At 39.3% G+C, this 18650-nt stretch overlaps 1 protein-coding gene and 1 long non-coding RNA gene across 3 annotated transcripts in view; one reads left to right on the forward strand and one right to left on the reverse strand.

Moving 5' to 3' along the window:
* The window catches only part of gatad2b (GATA zinc finger domain containing 2B), a 57157-nt gene extending 53554 nt beyond the window's left edge, over positions 1–3603 (reverse strand). The window contains exon 1 of one of the 2 annotated variants that reach the window (XM_034891416.1): positions 3382–3603. The gene's annotated coding sequence lies outside the window, so the exon portion shown is untranslated. The remainder of the gene's footprint in view (positions 1–3381) is intronic. The other variant, XM_034891418.1, reaches the window with a different exon arrangement.
* LOC117956403 overlaps positions 1–17814 on the forward strand; it is a 26634-nt gene extending 8820 nt beyond the window's left edge. Inside the window, exons 2-3 of the long non-coding RNA XR_004659249.1 lie at positions 4123–4129; positions 17707–17814. This is a non-coding gene — a long non-coding RNA (uncharacterized LOC117956403). The remainder of the gene's footprint in view (positions 1–4122; positions 4130–17706) is intronic.
* Positions 17815–18650: the final 836 nt, after the last annotated feature.

Consider the following 18650-nt stretch of genomic DNA (forward strand, 5'->3'; position numbering starts at 1 on the left):
AATCACTTTAGAATTCAAGAAAATAAAACAATGGTTTGACATAAACAGGTTATCAATAAATTTGAGTAAAACTAAATTAATGGTATTTGGAAACTGTAAGTCAAAGCATCAAGCACAGATACAGATAGAGGGGGTTAACATAGAAAGAGTACATAAAAATAAATTCCTTGGATTGATCATAGATGACAAGATTTGCTGGAAGCCTCACATAAAACACATCAAAACCAAACTGTCCAGAAGTATTTCAGTCCTAGCAAGAGCTAAGCACATTCTGGATCCCAAATCACTTCACATCCTATACTGCTCACTACTGTTACCTTATTTGAATTACTGTGTAGAGGTTTGGGGAAACACTTATCAACACTCACTACAGCCACTAGTCATTATGCAAAAAAGAGCAATAAGAATCATTCACAACGCCGGATTTCGGGATCATCAAAATTCATTACTTCTAATGTCTAAATTGCTAAAATACCATGATTTAATTAAATATCAAATTGCAGTATTCATGTTCAAAGCAAGAAATAGCCTATTGCCTGGGAATATAAAAAAGATGTTCTCTGAAAGGGAGGGAGGGTACAATTTAAGGGGAAGAGGAAATTTTAAGACTAATAGATGTAGAACATCAAGGAAAAGATTATGTTTATCAATTTGCGGAGTTAAATTGTGGAACAAACTAAATAAGAACCTAAAGCAATGCCCAAACATATTCCTTTTCAAAAAAATGTACAAAGAAATTATTTTCAGAAGGTATAAAGAAGCACTGTAGAAAGTTTTGTTTGTGTTTTTTGTTTTGTTTATTTATATATATATATATAGCAACAGAATTATAATTATTGTAAATTAAAGGAATGCAAGAATTAAAGGGGTAGGAGTACATAAGTTTTACTTCTTCCTACTCCTTTTCGCACATGTGATAGAGGTATGTAAACACAGGAAAGAAGGGTACTTTGTTGCTTTTCTCTCCAATTTTTTTAAACATTGTTTTATTATTTCTTTTTATTATTTTTTATTTTATTTGTATATACTTTCTCTTGCATGTTCGAAATAAAGATATCAATCAATCAATCAATATTGTTGCTTGTTTAGTCACAAATATTTAATGTTAGGCTACTTTAAGTGCTTGAAAGACCAAAAGTCAAAACTACATCAGCTGATTTCACAGTACACATTTTCTGCCGTTTGACTGCCAACAATACTTTATTTGGAAAAAGTGTCTTGAGTCCATATTTTGTCAAACATTAACATGTTTGTTTCAATGATAAATGTCCCTTGATCACATATCTTTATGCACAATTCTTCTTTAATAACTTAATTTAAGGATTGCTTATAAAAAAAGGTTTGTTTATAATATATTTTGATATTTAAAATTAATCATCAGCTGATCTTTCATTATCGCCATCATCAACATTGTTGGTGTGTGGAGCCACGTGGAAACTGCTGCCACAAAATTCCGCAAAATCTTCCGCAGATCTCACACAAAAATTGTTTTTTGGTGAACACATCGCCACCCCGAGCAAAAAAACAGTACAGACATACTTCTATTTTTGATCACCACTAAAAACTGTAAAATAAAATTCCATTTGGGTCTGGTGTTATAGTAGCTGTACACTGTATTAAAAAAGGAGCACAACCAGTTGAAAATCCCTTTACAATTCATGGGACATGTTATAAACTAAATTAGGCTAATCATACCTGGCATTGTTTCAATAAGGACCTGCTAAAACGTGATTAAAAAACACTGAACGGTAATTGCACTAATTGCATATTCATCAAAAACTACGCTACAATCCTCAACAAGTACAGTAAAGGTCTGTCATATCGGAATGGCAGTTTTCATTTGTATGCTACTGGGGCTGCCATGGGACTCTGAGCTGGAAATAGGAAGAGGAAAGACTCCATCATTGAGAATACTACAGTTCATTCACACGCTTTAACAGCAGGGACCTTTCATTCATACAGACCCACTATCACTATGTGAGTAGAGGGCTGAGTGTATCGAGGTCTGCCAACTTTTATCTCAGAACCAAAGGCTACGTCCACGCTCAGATGGAGATTTGTAAAGGAAGCACAACATCCTTCATTTTGAGTTTCCTGTTTAAAGCACTCTGAATTGCTTTGTTGTGGTAATGTGTTATACAAATAATGTGTTGCCTAGAGAAGACAGGACCAGGAACAAACAGTTGAAAGGGATACATTGAGGAAAGTTAGAGGGATGAAGGTTTCAAGGCAACAAATGACAAAGCAATGACAATCAACTTCCTGCCGTTGGTCAATTTCTTCGTTCCAACAGACTGTTTTCCTGTGACAAAAAACTTTTTGTTGCCCAAGCTTTTAGTATCCAAGGAACTTCAAATGCACCATTCCTGCATTTGTCTTGGAATATCACCTGATATAACCACTCCATCTTAAAATGACTGTACAGGCAATTCAAATTAAGTTGGGTACTATACAATACAATACAATCACAAAGACATGGATAGCAGTGAATCAATCTGCATGCTAATCTTGAGGAGCGGTGCAGCAACTAAGGAAAGGCCAATTATAATGAACAACACACAAAATGAGGTCCTTGTACTGCAGAATAACAGGCAGCACACATTAAATATTGATTCCCGTTTGGTCTCTAGCGTCATCAAGACATCTACCTCCGTTAATCCACCGCTCAGGAAACATCCAGCCGCTTGGCCTGAATAAAGCCTTGCCCCTACAGTAAAATGTTGGTTATGCTGTCAGGCGCCAGGCAGCCATTTAGGTGCATATGGAGCCAGTAGAGTCTTTACGTAAATGGCTGATGCATTTCAATTTTTTTCTACCTAATTGCTGAGAGCCATCAGCGACCCCGGCCTTCTCATAGCGCATTTTTATCCGACACTTCATACCGTTTTGCTTCAATAAAAACCGATCTATCGTCTCATCTTATCCCGGTGCTCTTTAAATGAGCGTAAACAAGTATTTGGAGGACCCTGGCTCTTTCTCCAGTCTGTTAACCCCTAGAGACTCTGGATCAAACAATGAAACGGATTGGAGGCATTCCGCGCAAGGTTTCCATCACAATGTTACCACAATATCTCCGTTAACAGTTCGGTTATTGTCCAAACACAACCCGCAGGCTATGGTTTAGATAACAAAAAATGTTTCTGCTGCGACTCCAGACCATTAAATGTAAATTAACAGTTTGAGGCGACGGCTAACTGGTCGACAACATGTCAGCCTGCATCAATAAATAGCAAAGCAAAGCCGCTCTATTGTCTATCAGCATATCCCCCGGTAGAGAAAACGACACCACAACTCGCCGTTCCGCCGCGACATCAATCCCGCCGCTGCCATTTCAAAACATCTCCCGCCGGAGCCAGGCCTCTCGCACATCCTCGGACTCACCTGTGTCTCCTTTTCGCCTCAATGTGTACCGTCTCCGGGTTCACGGTCCGATCCTGACGCTGCAGCGGCTCCTTACCACCAGTTCCCGGCACCGGCAGGCAGCACTGAGCCGCTGATTGGGCCTAGGCAGACGCTCACCCCCTAGGTGCAGCCAGACAGACAGCTCATTGGTCCGGCAGTCACTCCGTGAAGCCCAGACAGACAGCTGAATGGTCCTTCGTTTCCCCAGCAGATCCAGACAGCCAGCTGATTGGTTCTCCGGGCCGTATCACTGGAACCACTCAAAGAGCTGATTAGTCGTTTATTTCCGCGGTGGCGACAGAGAGAGACCTGATTGGTTGGTAGTAATGTTATCTATGTCTGGATGGAGAGCCATGTTAACTCCAGTGAGGCTACAGAAAGAAATGTGTTCGTCAAGAAAGTAACCGGGTCGTTACATGATTTATACATGAATTATTTTACGCGTATAAGAGTAAACACGATTTGCATGATTGGAGTCAGGAATTATGAGAAGCATGGTTGCTAAATACATTTTTAAACCTTAATTCTTGTTATACCTTGTGGTTCCACGCATGTACATGACAAAGACCCAAGACAGGGCAAACATACAGTCGCTGTGACAGCAGTGCAGGTGGCTGATAAGAAACATCATTAGTCCTATCAAAAAAGCAGCCGTCCGTAGACTACTGTCTTTCTCATATAGGCTAATTGCTAACGGTCAGCTCTGAGTGCGCCGTACAGTCCAAATGTTCTGACCAAGAAAACTCTTCAGCCTGTAGCGTCGTTGCACTTTAAATGTGTCACGGACCCCGGTTTTAACAACATTGCCAGGGGACAAATGTGCTAACTGATCAGCTGTCTTGTCCACAATTGCGGGGTTTAGCCTAGCCTACTGGCTTGCTAGGTTCATGCGCTATCCTGCTTTAAACTTCCTCTAAACAGTGGTTTGAATAAGTTTACACACCCATGCTAAAGTTGATTAAAAAGAGCAATAAAAAGACATCTTTTGGAAATTGCTCTTAATGCCTTTATTCAAAAAATGTAAAAAATCCAACCTTTTAAGGACACACATTTTCTTTGTGACTGAATAATGGATTGTAAATAAATAAATGTTCTTCCTTAAAATACAGGGGGCATAAGTATACACACCCCTATGTTAAATTCCCATAGAGGCAGTCAACATTTTTTTTTTAAAGGCCAGTTATTTCATTGATCCAGGATACTATGAATCCTGTTAAAGTTCCCTTGGCCTTTGGAATTAAAATACCCCACTACATCGTCACATACTCTTCACCACACACCGAGATTGGCATGGTGTTATTTCACTTAGTTTAATAGCTGGTTTAATTTGCAATGAGGGATGATCTAATGGAAAGTTCCCCATGGCTATGTAAAGGTGAAGGATATGTGATGAGGAGGGGGGGGGGGGGGGGGGGGGGGGGGGGGGGGGGGGGGGGGGGGGGGGGGTATTTTAATTCCAAAAGGCCAAAGTTGAACAAATTAAACTCAGTCATACAGTATGTACAACATTAGTGGTGTAGCCCCAAAGTATTTGAGATTTCAGATTCTGGTGGTGCACACTCAACATGCCCATGAGATTAGGGCTAGTGTCCGTTCATATGGTGACGTGTGAAATAGTGAAGAAAGAAAACCTTTAAAAAAAAAGGTATTATTTTATGGAATAATCCTCCACTTAATATTAAAATTGGTAGAAACAAAAGGGCATTTTAAACATAAAGTTAGGGTCTACTTGCGGAATACAATAGATAGGAAAATAGACTGGACTGGGTACTGGGTAATTTGTTGGTTTTTGGTGCATTTTGGAACTTTTGATGTGTAGTTTTTTCTTCTTTTTTACAGTAGTATAGTAGATACTTATGCTGTATGTGTTTCCATGTGTTGAATGTCCTGTTCTCAGGGGCCACGTTGGAAAAAAGTGTTCACCGCTTTTCAGGGCGGCTGTGTGACTCAGGTGGTAGAGCGGTTGGAAGGTTGGTGGTTCGATCCCTGGCCCTACAGTCCCATGTTGAAGTGTCCTTGGGCAAGACACTGAACCCCGAGTTGACCCCGATGCAGCGTCATCAGACTGTAAACGTTTGTGAGTGTTTATCTGATGAGCAGGTGGCACCTTGTACGGCAGTCTCGGCCACAGTGTGTGAATGGGTGTGAATGCTGAATGGTGTCTGTTCTATGTAAAAGAGCTTTGATTAGCCTAGAAAAGCACTATATAAATCCAGTCTATTTACATTTTACATGTTATCCCTATAATACACATTTAACAACCTTGGTTTCAGGCTGTACACTGAATGAAGTTAGAATGTGCTGGAGCAACTGTTCATATTGACAACCACTGAGACAGAGCCCTCTAGTGGCTTCACATGTTATATCATTACATACCCTTCACCAAATAGAGAGAGGCATGCTTTCCATAAGATCATCTAATCTAAAATGAAATAAAAACATGCCAAACTCTAGGTATGGCAAAGGGTATTTGATGATATGGGGTTAGTTTAATTTAATAACTTTAAAAATAAAAATGTGCCTGTCTCTATAGGAATTAGGGCAGTGTTTACTAACGGCCCCTGTATTTTATGGAAGAACATTTATTTATTTACAATACATTATTCATTCACAAAGAAAATTGGTGTCCTTAAAAGGTTGGATTTTCCTAAATGTTTAGAATTAAGGCATTAAGATCGATTTTCAGAAGATGATTTTTTTTCCCTCCTTTAATCAACTTTAGCATGGGTGAGTAAACTTTCTAAGCCACTGTATATGATGAGATGAGACAGCACTGCCATCATTTAATGCTGACTGTGGGGATATCAACATGCAATATTGTTGAAAAAAAGTTTTAATATGCCATCTCTCACTCAAGCAGCACACACACTCACATTTCAGAGCCGACTGAATACTTCTTTGTGAGTCTGTCTCTCTACTCGGTCCGGGTCTGGTGGTTGATTAATGCAGATATTTGTTGATTGCTCTCATAACAAGCCGGAGTGGGTGGTGCATGACACTCCGCCATCAGTCCATGAGGCAAGTGTCTGTGATTCCTCCACATTATATTGTTTTTTTGTGGGCATTTTAGGCCTATTTTCATAGGACAGCTGAAGACATAAAAGGGGAGAAAGAAGGGGGAATGACATGCAGCGGAATCGAACCCGGGTCCCTGCGTCAGGGAGTAAACTCTATATGGGCGCCCGCTCTACCAGCTGATTAACCAGGTGCCCTATTACAACTAATTTAATTGTGATATTTTGTGAGTACATTGTGATTTTGCAACGTTCTCTGTCAGGTAAATGTAGTAGTAGCCTACAATGATTCCTCTGAAGTAGGAGTAGGCCTACACAGTAAGTCAGTAGTAGGCTATACCAGTCCTTCCAGGATTTTGTGATGTCACGAACGCGGCAATTTACGCAATTCAACCAATCCACCCTGACTTTGGCGTGACTTGCAATTTTGACCAATCACTGCAACTTTATTTGCAAATTTGACCAATAACCGGAGTTTCCCGCAACTTCAACCAAACCCAGCAGTCCCCCGTGCCAGACTCTGTATCAGTATGTGACTCTGAGAGCCAATGACCAAGCTGGAGTGAGAACGGGTTGACGTCACACGTACGTGGCCATATTCATTTCCTTGTTTAATGATACGTGTGTGACTCGAACAGCTCACATTTAAAACAAAATGTACAGCAAAAGACCGTGCAAAACCTGTCAGACCGTCCTGCCAACTGTATACATTTTAACATTAATGTACACTGTAACGATTTTTCACTCTGATGTTGCTTAAAGCGGCCGCTGTTTCAATCCTGTCGGCTCTCTGCAGCGGGCGGGGCTGCTGAGTTCCCCCAGTGACTGACGCACACACACACACACACACACACACACACACACACACGACTGATGCAGGAAAAAACAGAGATTACCTAAATTAAGTTTGTTATTGTTGGTGCAATGATGAGTTAAAGTCGAATAAGTACTTTATCAAACTGTATGAATGTGTGTCCCATCCCAGGATAGTAAACTAACTAAGAATAGCTACGTTTCCATCCACTTGTCAATCGAATTATCTGAAGTTTGTTAAAACAAAACTCATGTGAATAAAGCTGGTGAAAGTGTGTTTCCATCCAACGGCTTTAAAATGAATAAAAACCTGTGAGTAACAACGTCACATGCTGTTTTGCGATCAAATGTATTATATCGAATTGATATTGGACATTTTAAGGTGTTTCTATTCATTTTCGCACTGACTCATAAAACATTCAAGCAAACATTTGGGAACAAAGTTTTTCTAAACAAAATGGATTGGGCTGTCTACCAAGATGTAATAGTGCTTACGTATGTACCAGCTGATAGCAACATATTAAAAGAAAATAATGACACTATCACCACGTTGCTATAATGATGCAGATTCAACTTAGCTTTTATTTTCCCTCCGGCACCGCTGCGAGACAACTGTTTTTGAGATAAGTCCCACGGTTCGAGTGCCTTCCATTTACTCCGCAGGATGTCCCACGGCTTGTCATAACCTTTGTCTGCCATTTCTCTTAGCAAGTTCCTGTTAAATTAAATTTAAAAAATCTCCTCTCCTCGTTTATCCACTAACATCTGTCTTTGTTTACACCCGCCATGTGTGCAGGCAGAGTGGAAATAATTGGCGGAAATTAACTAAAACTTCTTCTACTTTGTTTTGTAGCGGGATGCAACCATAAAACAACCTAAAACGTAATCACAATTCATTATTTATTCGGCAGATAACTTTTCCATTGTTTATCACATAACCCGTATATCGATCAAGATAAAATCCAATGAGAACAAACGTATTTCCTTTGAGTCAATATTCATAAAATTCCATTGATTTTATTGTGTTTCCAGAAGACATTTTTAATTCAATGTCACTTAATTCTGATAAAAATGTGTGGATGGAAACATGGCTAGCGTAAAGATCAACAAGCCACTGACAGACATGTTCAAATTTGATTCATTCTATAAAGTATTATGTTTTGTCTTAAATCCACCAGCCATTTTCATATTATACTATAATAACATTTGCAGCATCCTGAGCTTTTTTGGTAAGTTTCCTAGGAAAACACAGCCTAGAGTAATTTCATTCTCCCCAAAACAAGTTTCCTTTTTATTTTTAAAAAACTATACCAAAGAAAATTTCCAATTTGTTTTTGCAACTTGCTCTGTCACCCGCAACAAACATTAGATTGGATTAGATTAGATTAGATTCAAGTTTATTGTCATTTCACAGGTACAGGTACAAGGCAACGAAATGCAGTTTAGGTCTAACCAGAAGTGCAATAGCAGTGAGTGCAGGATATACAATGGTTCCGTAAGTTTAGGACATGGATATGTACTGAATAAATATATAAATGAATACTATTATAAACAGAATTTTACAGATGGGTTTGTCCTGCAAACAACATTGCAATTTCTATCGAAATTTTTTAGCAAAGCTCCCGCAACATCAGGCATTTTCGGCCACAACAAGCTCAAAAAAAGTCACGCAAACTCCTGGAGGGACTGCTATACATCCATCCACCTTCGTCCACTTGTAGGCTATGCAGTGGAGTTGCATATTAAGTGCTTTGGGGGTCCTTCTGGCAGTAATTTTGGTGTACAATGGTACAGGAGAAAGTTCAAGCAGGAATACCACAGGTCAAGCAATCGGCACATTTAGAACAAGCAGTGTAGGCTACTAGTACATTTAAAACAGAAGTGTGTGTGTCTCGATGGCAGCAATCATGTTGATACTGCATTTTATGTAAGGTGAGGTAACTCTATTCATATAGCACATTTTCATACACAGAGGCAATTCAAAGGGTTTTAAAATTGACAGTATAAAAACTGTACAACAGGTACAAAAACAAGAGGTCACATAATTTTAAAATTTAACCAGTGATGACATGTATAGCCGCCTGTCGTCATTTTGCCACTGGCTATCGAGGTGGTGTCCAGATAATGATGTGGGCTTTGTAGATCACTGGCAGTCTTTCTGGGGAAGACCTGGTCTGATTTAGAGAGACGTCATTCATCCCACTTGGGATGGAGCAGCTCTCATTTCTAGAAATCTTGACAAGTTTATTAGTGGACCTAATCCTTGACAATCCAGAGTTGGGATCAGGAGGCAGAGTTGTAGTTTAACACACTTCTCTGCCCTTCTATTTCAGCAGTTACCCACCCAAAACCCTACGCAGAGTTGCAGTGTAACACACTTCTCTGCTCCTCCATTCCAGGAGTTACCTAGTCAAAACCACATAGTGACGGTGTCTGCTGTTAGAGCTCAATCCTGCTCAGGTCTCAGGGTTCAGTCAATTAGTAGTCAGAATCTCAGATGTTGATATGTGAATCCTTTTTATTACATAGGATATCCTGGGACAAAGTTACCTGGATCGAGCTGTCACAGCTCTCTCCCCTTCCTTTGTCTGGCTCTTTGGCTCTTGCTCCCCTAGTATTATTCACAAAGGGTGGGGTCTCCAGGTCACAGTGATGTGATGTGTTTGTGTGCTTATTCGTTATCTTTCAGTTGGAATGTGACTGAAAGTTTATGACACTCAGTTTAGGACTTGCAGACACATTTAGGAGAATGTACCAGAACATCTTATGTTATAGAACAGAGTATTGTAAAACAACTTAATGCATGAACAACAAACTTAATGCATGACTAACAGGTCTTCTTTTATGTGAAAATAATGCTTTTTCCTTTTAGCTTAAATGTATAATGCAAATCACACACAATGTTTAAGCACATATAACATTTTAAATTCCAACACAGGCCCCCGACCATTAAAATTATTTAAATCAAAGGTAAACAGAAGAGGAGCTGTGCATGAAAACCTCATAACAATTAAAACCAGAAGTACAATAGTGCAAAAGAATAAGAGAATTAAATGTGGACTCTTAAATGTCAGATCTCTTCCAAAGGTGTACTAGTAAATGAATTGATGTCAGATTCTAATATTGATTTATTTTGTCTTACTGAAACCTGGCTGGGTGATGGAGAATATGTTAGTCTAAATGAATCCACCCCTTCCAGTCATTTTGATACTCACATTCCTCGAGGCACAGGCCGAGGAAGTGGACTTGCAGCTATCTGCGATTCTAGTCTACTAATGAGCTCTAAACCTAAACTAAATTATAACTAATTTGAAAGTCTTGTTCTTAGTCTTTCACACCCAAGTTGGAAATCACTGCAGCCAGTTCTATTTGTTGTAGTGTACCAAGCACCTGGTCCACACTCTGAATTCTTATCTGAATATGCAGAGTTTTTGTCTAATTTAGTCAAAACGGACAAAGTGCTTATTGTAGGGGATTTAAATATTCATGTGGACGATGAGAATGTTAGCCTTAGTACTGCGTTTATCTCTCTATAAGACTCTATTGGCTTCTCTCAAAGTGTTCATAAACCGACTCACGTCTTAACCACACCCTTGATCTTGTTCTGGTATATGGTGTTGAAATTGAACATGTAATAGTGTTCCCACAGAATCCCTTGTTATCTGACCACTGTTTGATAACTTTTGAGTTTATGCTGGTGAACTACACGCCATTAGACAAAAACTTCTATACAAGATGTCTATCTGCTAGTGCTGTAGCTAAATTTAAGAATGTGATTCCATCAGCTTTTAATTCATTACCAAGTCACAAAGTAACAGAGGACTCCTATGCTAATTTCAGTCCCTCCCAAATTGATCATTTTGTTGATAGTGCAGCAGGCTTGCTGCAAATGACACCTGACTCTGTTGCCCCTCTAAAAAAGAAGATGATAAAACCAAGACGGTTAGCTCACAAAACACTGAACACTGAAACTCGCAAATTAAAGCAAATATTGCGGAAACTTAAGAAGATTTGGCATTCCACCAAACTGGAAAATTCTTGTCTAATCTGGCAAGATGGTCTTAAAACGTATAGGAAGGCCCTCTGTAATGCCAGACCAGCGTGCTACTCGTCATTAATAGAGGAAAATATGAACAACCCTAGGTTTCTTTTCAGCACTGTAGCCAGGCTGACACATGGTCACAGAGCCAAGTATTCCCATAGCTCTTAGTAGTAACAACTTTATGATATTCTTTAATGATAAAATTACATCATTAGAAGCAAAATTCACCAAGACCTGTCTTTAACTGACAATTACTTATCTCTAATCTCAGGAACCTTAGAAACAGCTATAAAACCGGATACATGTTTAGACTGCTTTGCTTCACTCTATCTTTATCAATTTAATTCAATTATTTCTTCATCTAAACCATCAACCTGCCTCTTAGACCCCATCCCAACTAGGCTACTTAAAGAAGTTTTACCCTTAGTCAACACTTCTCTACTAGATATAACCAATCTGTCTTTATTAACAGGCTATGTACAACAGCACTTTAAAGTAGCTGTAATTAAACCCCTTCTGAAAAAGCCCAACCTTGATCCAAGTGTTTTAGCCAACTATAACCCTATATCCAACCTTCCATTTCTCTCTATGATTTTTGAGAAAACAGTTGCGAAACAGCTGTGTGACTTTCTGCATAGCAAGAGCTTATTTGAGGATTTTCAGTCAGAATTTAGAGTTCATCAGAGCACAGAGACTGCACTTGTGAAAATTACTAATGATCTCCTAATTTCATCAGACAAAGGACTTATCTCTGTACTGGTGTTATTAGGTCTTAGTGCTGCATTTGATACCATTGACCATTATATTTTATTACAGAGATTGGAACATTTACTTGACATTAAAGGAACTGCTCTAAGCTGGTTTAAGTCTTATTTATCAGATTGATCTCAGTTTGTTCATGTTAACGATGAGTCCTCAGTGCACGCCAAAGTTAGTCATTGAGTCCCACAAGGATCTGTGCTTGGTCCAATCCTGTTCACTTTATAAATGCTTCCTTTACAGGAAACACTCCATAAACTTTCATTGTTATGCAGATGATACTCAACTATATCTATCAATCAAGCCGGACTAAACTAATCAGTTAACTAAACTTCAAATTTGCCTTCAGGATATTAAAACCTGGATGACCGGTAATTTTCACGGAGTGAGGAGTTGCAGCGTCCGCATAACCCGGCCCACCTGCTTCTCGTCATAGTTGTCAGATCTATCTATCGTATAATCAAGAATATAATAAAACTAGAGGGAGACTTGGCATACAGCCCGATCCGGTTGGGGAGAGTTCTAGCCTGACCAGGCTCCTCTCTTTACCCTGTCTCTCTTGGTTATGCTTTGATAAAGCTTATAGTTAGGACATAGAATTTAATATTGTTAGGGAGTGAGGATTTGCAGCGTCCGCCTAATTCGGCCCACCTGCTTCTCGTCATAGTTGTCAGATCTATCTATCATATAATCAAGAATATCATAAAACTGGAGGGAGGCAGGAAGCTACATTCTGCTGTGCCTTGTAATGCCCACAGTGCCCTGCTATGCCATGAAATACTACAAAGAACTGCTACAAACTACTATTTTTTGTTATTTCCACTCTTCATTCTAAACCCCAATCGGCCCGTCAGACACCGCCTACCAAGAGCCTGGGTCTGTCCCAGGTTTCTGCCAAAAAGGAAGTTTTTCCTCGCCACTGTCGCACTGTTGCTTGCTCTGGAGGAAACTAATTGAACTGTTGGGCCATTGTAAATTCTGGAGTGTGGGCTGGACCTCCTCTATCTGTAAAGTGTCTCGAGATAACTCTTGTTGTGAAATGATACTATAGATAAAATTGAATTGAATTATGGTCTGCTCATGAATATTTAAATAAGCCGCGCGCTGATTGGTTGGTGTGCAATAGGACCAACAACACTCACTAAAACATTCAAGGTGGCGATAGCATGAAGACTTTAGCTGTTGAACGGTATCTGTTTGAGCCTGAATCAGACTTCCGTGTTGTAGCCTAAGAATAACTTTGTATTAGGCTTGTTTTTAGTATCGTAAGCAACATAAGTTGCGGCTGTGGCTCAGTGGTAGAGTGGTTGCCTACCAATCGGAAGGTTGGTGGTTTGATCCCCGCCCCTGCAGTCATTGTCGAAGTGTCCTTGGGCAAGACACTGAACCCCGAGTTGCCCCTGGTGCTGCGCATTGGAGTGTGAATGTGTGTGAATGTTTATCTGATGAGCAGGTGGCACCTTGTACGGCAGCCCTGGCCACAGTGTATGAATAGTGAATGTTTCCTGTAGATGTAAAAGCGCTTTGAGCAGTTGTTAAGACTGGGAAAGCGCTATATAAATACAGCACATTTACATTTACATAAGTTATTAATCTGCACACGGACAAATATTTTACAACTTGTACCCTCGCAGTTTCAGTTAAGATGTCCAGTTGCCTGAGAAGTTAGTGGCCAGTTCATAGAGCTGCTCACAATGAAAGTCTCTTTGATTGTGATTATGAGTTACGTACATTATTTAACACGTAGTAGCAATATGTTATCTTACAACAGGACATCCATTTAGCTGGACAGGAGACCATTATTTCTGTTTGTATGCTACGTCTAAAGCATTACTGTGTCAGTAGGTCAAATGTTATCTTGGAACTACTATCCTGCTGATTAGATCATCTGACTTTTAGATTAACCTTCTTAGGTGTTCTTGTGAAAACTGTGAACAAATGCCCCAGAAGAGAGAAAATATATGGTGTGGCACCATATATTTTCTCTCTATATAAATATATGGTGCAACTAAATACCTCAGGTAACTAAAACTAGAGACATTTACTCAAGCTATTTTATGCTTTCTGCTCATTCAACATTATGAAATAACAAGCTCATTGTTTGTTTTTCCAGGTCATGAAAAGAATGACCCAGATTCCTGAGGAGATAACCTGTATGATTCACCATCCTGGCCTTCAACTGGTGTGCCTCAATATATATTCTTTGCAAAATGCAATGAATATTTACAGAGTTGACCATGGCCAGTTGAGAATCAGAGGGATGGAAAGGTGAGGCCAATTTGATGCCACTTTTAGCAGTTCTATAACAATACCCATTGATTATTGGTTCAGCATTATTACAAAAACACAGTATTATCAAGACAACAAAATAAAAAACTTTATTTACTTTCAAAACAATCCTTTCAAAATCTAAAAGATAAAACATGTGATTGTCCACTACACCCTGTTCTCTTTGCAGGCAATGCAGACACATGGCTTATAGGACTTTTGTAAGCTGGTACTGGGGATTTTCTTGGAAGAAGTGTCCGTGTCGTGATCCCCTCTCGTGTTGTTCTGCGTATACGGAGGGAGTTTCTGGATGCTTCAGGGCAGTGTGTCGGATTGGGAGCCTGTCGAGCTGAGCACACAGGTCCCGGGGCACAGGAATCTGCCAGACTGCTTCCAGATAAGGAAGGGGTCATGGATGATCTCCTCAAACACCAGTCTCATCAGGTCAAAGACGTAGCTTGTTGTGTGTGAAAAGTCATTTTTAGCACCTATACCATTGCACACTCGGATTTGTTGTTTGTAATGTGTGAAAAGTTATGTTCAGTGCCTATATGATGCAAATTTTTATTTTTTGTTTGTAATAAAAAAATATTTAAACTTACAAATTGTTGGCTCTGTCTTAACTTCTTTGACAGTGTAACCTCCCCTTTTGGCCTTTGGGAACAGACGTCTGAACTTTAGTTTCCCCTTGGCTGTCTTCCGTTGTGGCTGCAAGATACAACCTGAAACAAAAAACACACATTTTGTAACATAACTGTATTACCTTTTACAAACACCAAGCAAAATACTCCAGTTAACTCACAGCAACCTCTAAGCTGTGCCAAAGCTGTACTATAACCAGTGTTGTTACAAGTGCCTTACAGTTGGAGCAGCTTAAAACTGAAATGATTTGCATTTTGATGGCCGGCCATTAGGCTTGATGTCTCTAGACCATTGCTCGTGTCTCACTCCTTCACTGAACAAAACCAGTTTCTGCAGACAATTTGTCCCCCATTCACATTTGCCTTTTCTAAAGACTTGTTTTGTTGAATGACAAAGTTCATAGGATGTGTATATACCTGCAAAAGGCATCTTCAACACACAAAGACTTGTTTTGTTGAATGACAAAGTTCATAGGACGTGTATATACCTGCAAAAGGCATCTTCAACACACAATCTAGCATTCAGTCATACCTTTTGTATACAAACACATTCCTACCAGTTGTCCAAATTATTTTCACCGGCATCCCTGTATTATCAGCCTCCCTGATAATACAGATGAATAGTTCTATTCCTTCTATAAATAGTTCACTGATGTGTTGGGAATGGCTCACATATTTGACAAAAGTCACTCACTCATCATGGTATCATTGTTAGATAACACTGCTCTGCTAAATGCTACCCAGTCACAATGCTACACAAACACCATAAGACGTCTGGTTTTGTAAGAATAATTAGAAAGGTTACCTTGTATGATATGTGAAGTCTTATGAGACAGTTGTGTCCCCTGAGATGCCACACTCGGAGCATCTGTTTGTCAATATGCATCTTTCGTGTCTTGTCGTTCTTGTGATGTAATCTGAAATAAAAAAAAGGAAAATGAAACGTTAGCCCCTTGGCCATTACAGTTGATCAACACACATTCAGCCTATGCTAGCTACAGGATACCTTAGCATTGCTATTGTTAGTGTTAGCGACGAAATCATACTTACAGCCTGTGGTTGGGATGACCATGCAGTCGGAACAGCAACAGCAGCTTAGCAAATCCTGCTTTAAATTGTCCAAAGTTTTGAAAACTGTCTTTGGGGGAAAAGTTCACAGGGATCTCCTTATAAAATTCAGCCATGCCCGTCGAGTGTTTGCTTCCTTGGGAAGACTATGAGAAGTGTCTCCATTCCCTGTACAGCCTGGAAAAACTGCATTTACAACCCTGGTTCATTGTAATTATCCTGGAAAATATTTCACACTTTCTTCTTAGTAAATCCCATCAAAGTACACGAGCAGCGTTCTCAGTCGGATATCTAACTGACCTAACGCTAGCTCTATTAGTAACTGGTCTCAGGTCAGTGGCCTGTACGTAAAATGTTTGCGGCCTGACAAAGCTACAGGGTTTGAGATCCTGACGTCATCTTTTAGCTTTGTTGTGATTCGCCCGTTTTCAGCGGCAGTTTCAAAATGGGAGATTTTCAGCGGAAAGGCGTGTCAATGGGATTTGGATTTTCCATGAATGTCCTATTTACCCACTAAACTGTCGTTATTTACCTATGACAAGGTAAAATCGGTTTTGCATTTTATCACCCCTTTAAGACTTGACTTGGAGGCAGGCACATCTGACTGTAAATGTTTTGCCTGAAGTATTTAGGAGTGTGATTGACTTTGAAAAATGTGCTGATTCAGTTGTCTTTCGTTTTGAATGTTTTTCTATATGTTGAGTCTGTGTGTATGTGTGGTTGTACTGCTTTGGTCTCGCCGAGGACACGCTTGAAAAATAGATTGTTAATCTCAATGAGGGGGTTCCTTGTAAAATAAAGCTAAAATAAAACAAGACAACTAAAAACATATTATTTGATTTCAGGATTCAAATCTATTGACTTAAGGATCAAAACATTAATTCAAGAATTCAAAAGTTATTTTTAACAAACACAAGTAATATATGTGAGGAAAACCAATGTGACATGCTGTAAAGGTTGTTCTCAGGCCTAGAATGGAGTGGCCTGGTCGGCTTACTGGCCCAGAGGAGTGTCTGCTTTTACCCTGATGGTATAATCTCTGCCTGTCATCTCACACACACTACTGGTTACACATCAACATTCAGTACTGTGCAGAAAACAATGACAGTGCATTAGAAAGAGAGAAAGAGACAAAAATAAATGCAAGGGAAAACATTAAAAGAAGAAAAGTCCTGGTCAAAAGATGCAAAAAACAGATATGTTCAAAGTAAATGTTTAAAGAAATAAAACAAGCCAGCAGGGCCCAGCACGCCATAATATCCCAACTACCCTTCTTGAGTTGATTCTATTTTTCAGGCTAATTAACACTTTATGCTCTGTAGATAACCAGGAGATGTATTTGCATGGAAATAATGTTTAAAATAAAAAAAACAGCATAGCATATATTTTCTGGAAGGAAATTACTAAAGCTTCATGAAGATCAGCACAAGTCCAGTCATTGCTCTAAGGAATTGACGTGCACAACAAAACCAACAAAATCAATCCTGTAACCTAAATTGTGGAAGTGCAACTAACCAAGTCTTGTAACTGAAGACACTTGGTTGTTTTCAATAATTGTTGAAGAGGTTTTTGTGTGTAGTAAAACAGATAAAAATGATATGTTATATTAATAAAAAATTGAAAATAAACATTTACAGTAAACCATTTTTTTCTCCACAAAACACTTACAGTGTACATGGTCTGATTGTGGGAATATTAGATTAAACTGCAAAAAATGCGTGGGAATGCTGAATAGCTGAATTGCTAAAGCTAACCTGGTTAAAAGGCTTAAATCCGTAAGAAGAAGATGAAGTAGTAAGAATAGTTGGAAAAAGTAGGAATGGTTTTTATCAAAATGAACAACCCTACTATTGTAAAAAAAAAAAGACGTGGAAAAATTTTAAAACATTGGAATTTTAAATCTAAACTGGAGAAATAGTAAAATCAGTGAGAAGAAGTAGGGAGAATAGTTATTAAAAAAAAAAGTAGGAATGGTTTTAATGAATAATACCACAACCCCATGAGGAACTGGAGCTACATTTTAAAAGTTGAATGGTTTTAAAAACTGAAAGTCTGCAGAAATACGGATAATTAATTAAAAAAATCATAATGGGGTAAAATGTATTGGTCAGAGTTGCTGTACTACAGTGGGGATCACACCCCAGTCCTTGTCCATGGACCGTCATTACAATCACCACATGCAGGACTCAAACGCTGCTCTGCTGTGTTTGGGTGTGTGTGTATGTGTTTGGGTGTGTCTGTATGTCTGTCCGTCTGTGTGTTTGTGTTTGTATGTCTGTCCGTGTGTGTGTGTGTGTGTGTGTGTTTGTGTGTGTGTGTGTGTGTGTGTGTGTGTGTGTATGAGAGTGTGACTGTTTTGGGTGTTTGTGCGTCTGTATGTCTGTCCATCTGTGTGTGTGTGGGGGTGGACGTGTGTGTTTGTGTGTGTATGCTGTTCAGAAACAAGGGGGCCCAAAATGCAGTCCTTTCGATGGATAAATGTAATCAGGTACTCACACCATCAAATACTGCACTAGCCTATATTTAGCCCGCTCACGTAAAACCCTTGTAATGTAATCCATGTACCCTGATCTAGTAAGCATTCACTCATTATGAGCATGCAAATGGGCTGAGGTTCTTTTATCTAGGATAGTGCTATAGCTT

Source organism: Etheostoma cragini, chromosome 14 (assembly GCF_013103735.1).
Source record: "Etheostoma cragini isolate CJK2018 chromosome 14, CSU_Ecrag_1.0, whole genome shotgun sequence".
NCBI lineage: Eukaryota > Metazoa > Chordata > Actinopteri > Perciformes > Percidae > Etheostoma > Etheostoma cragini.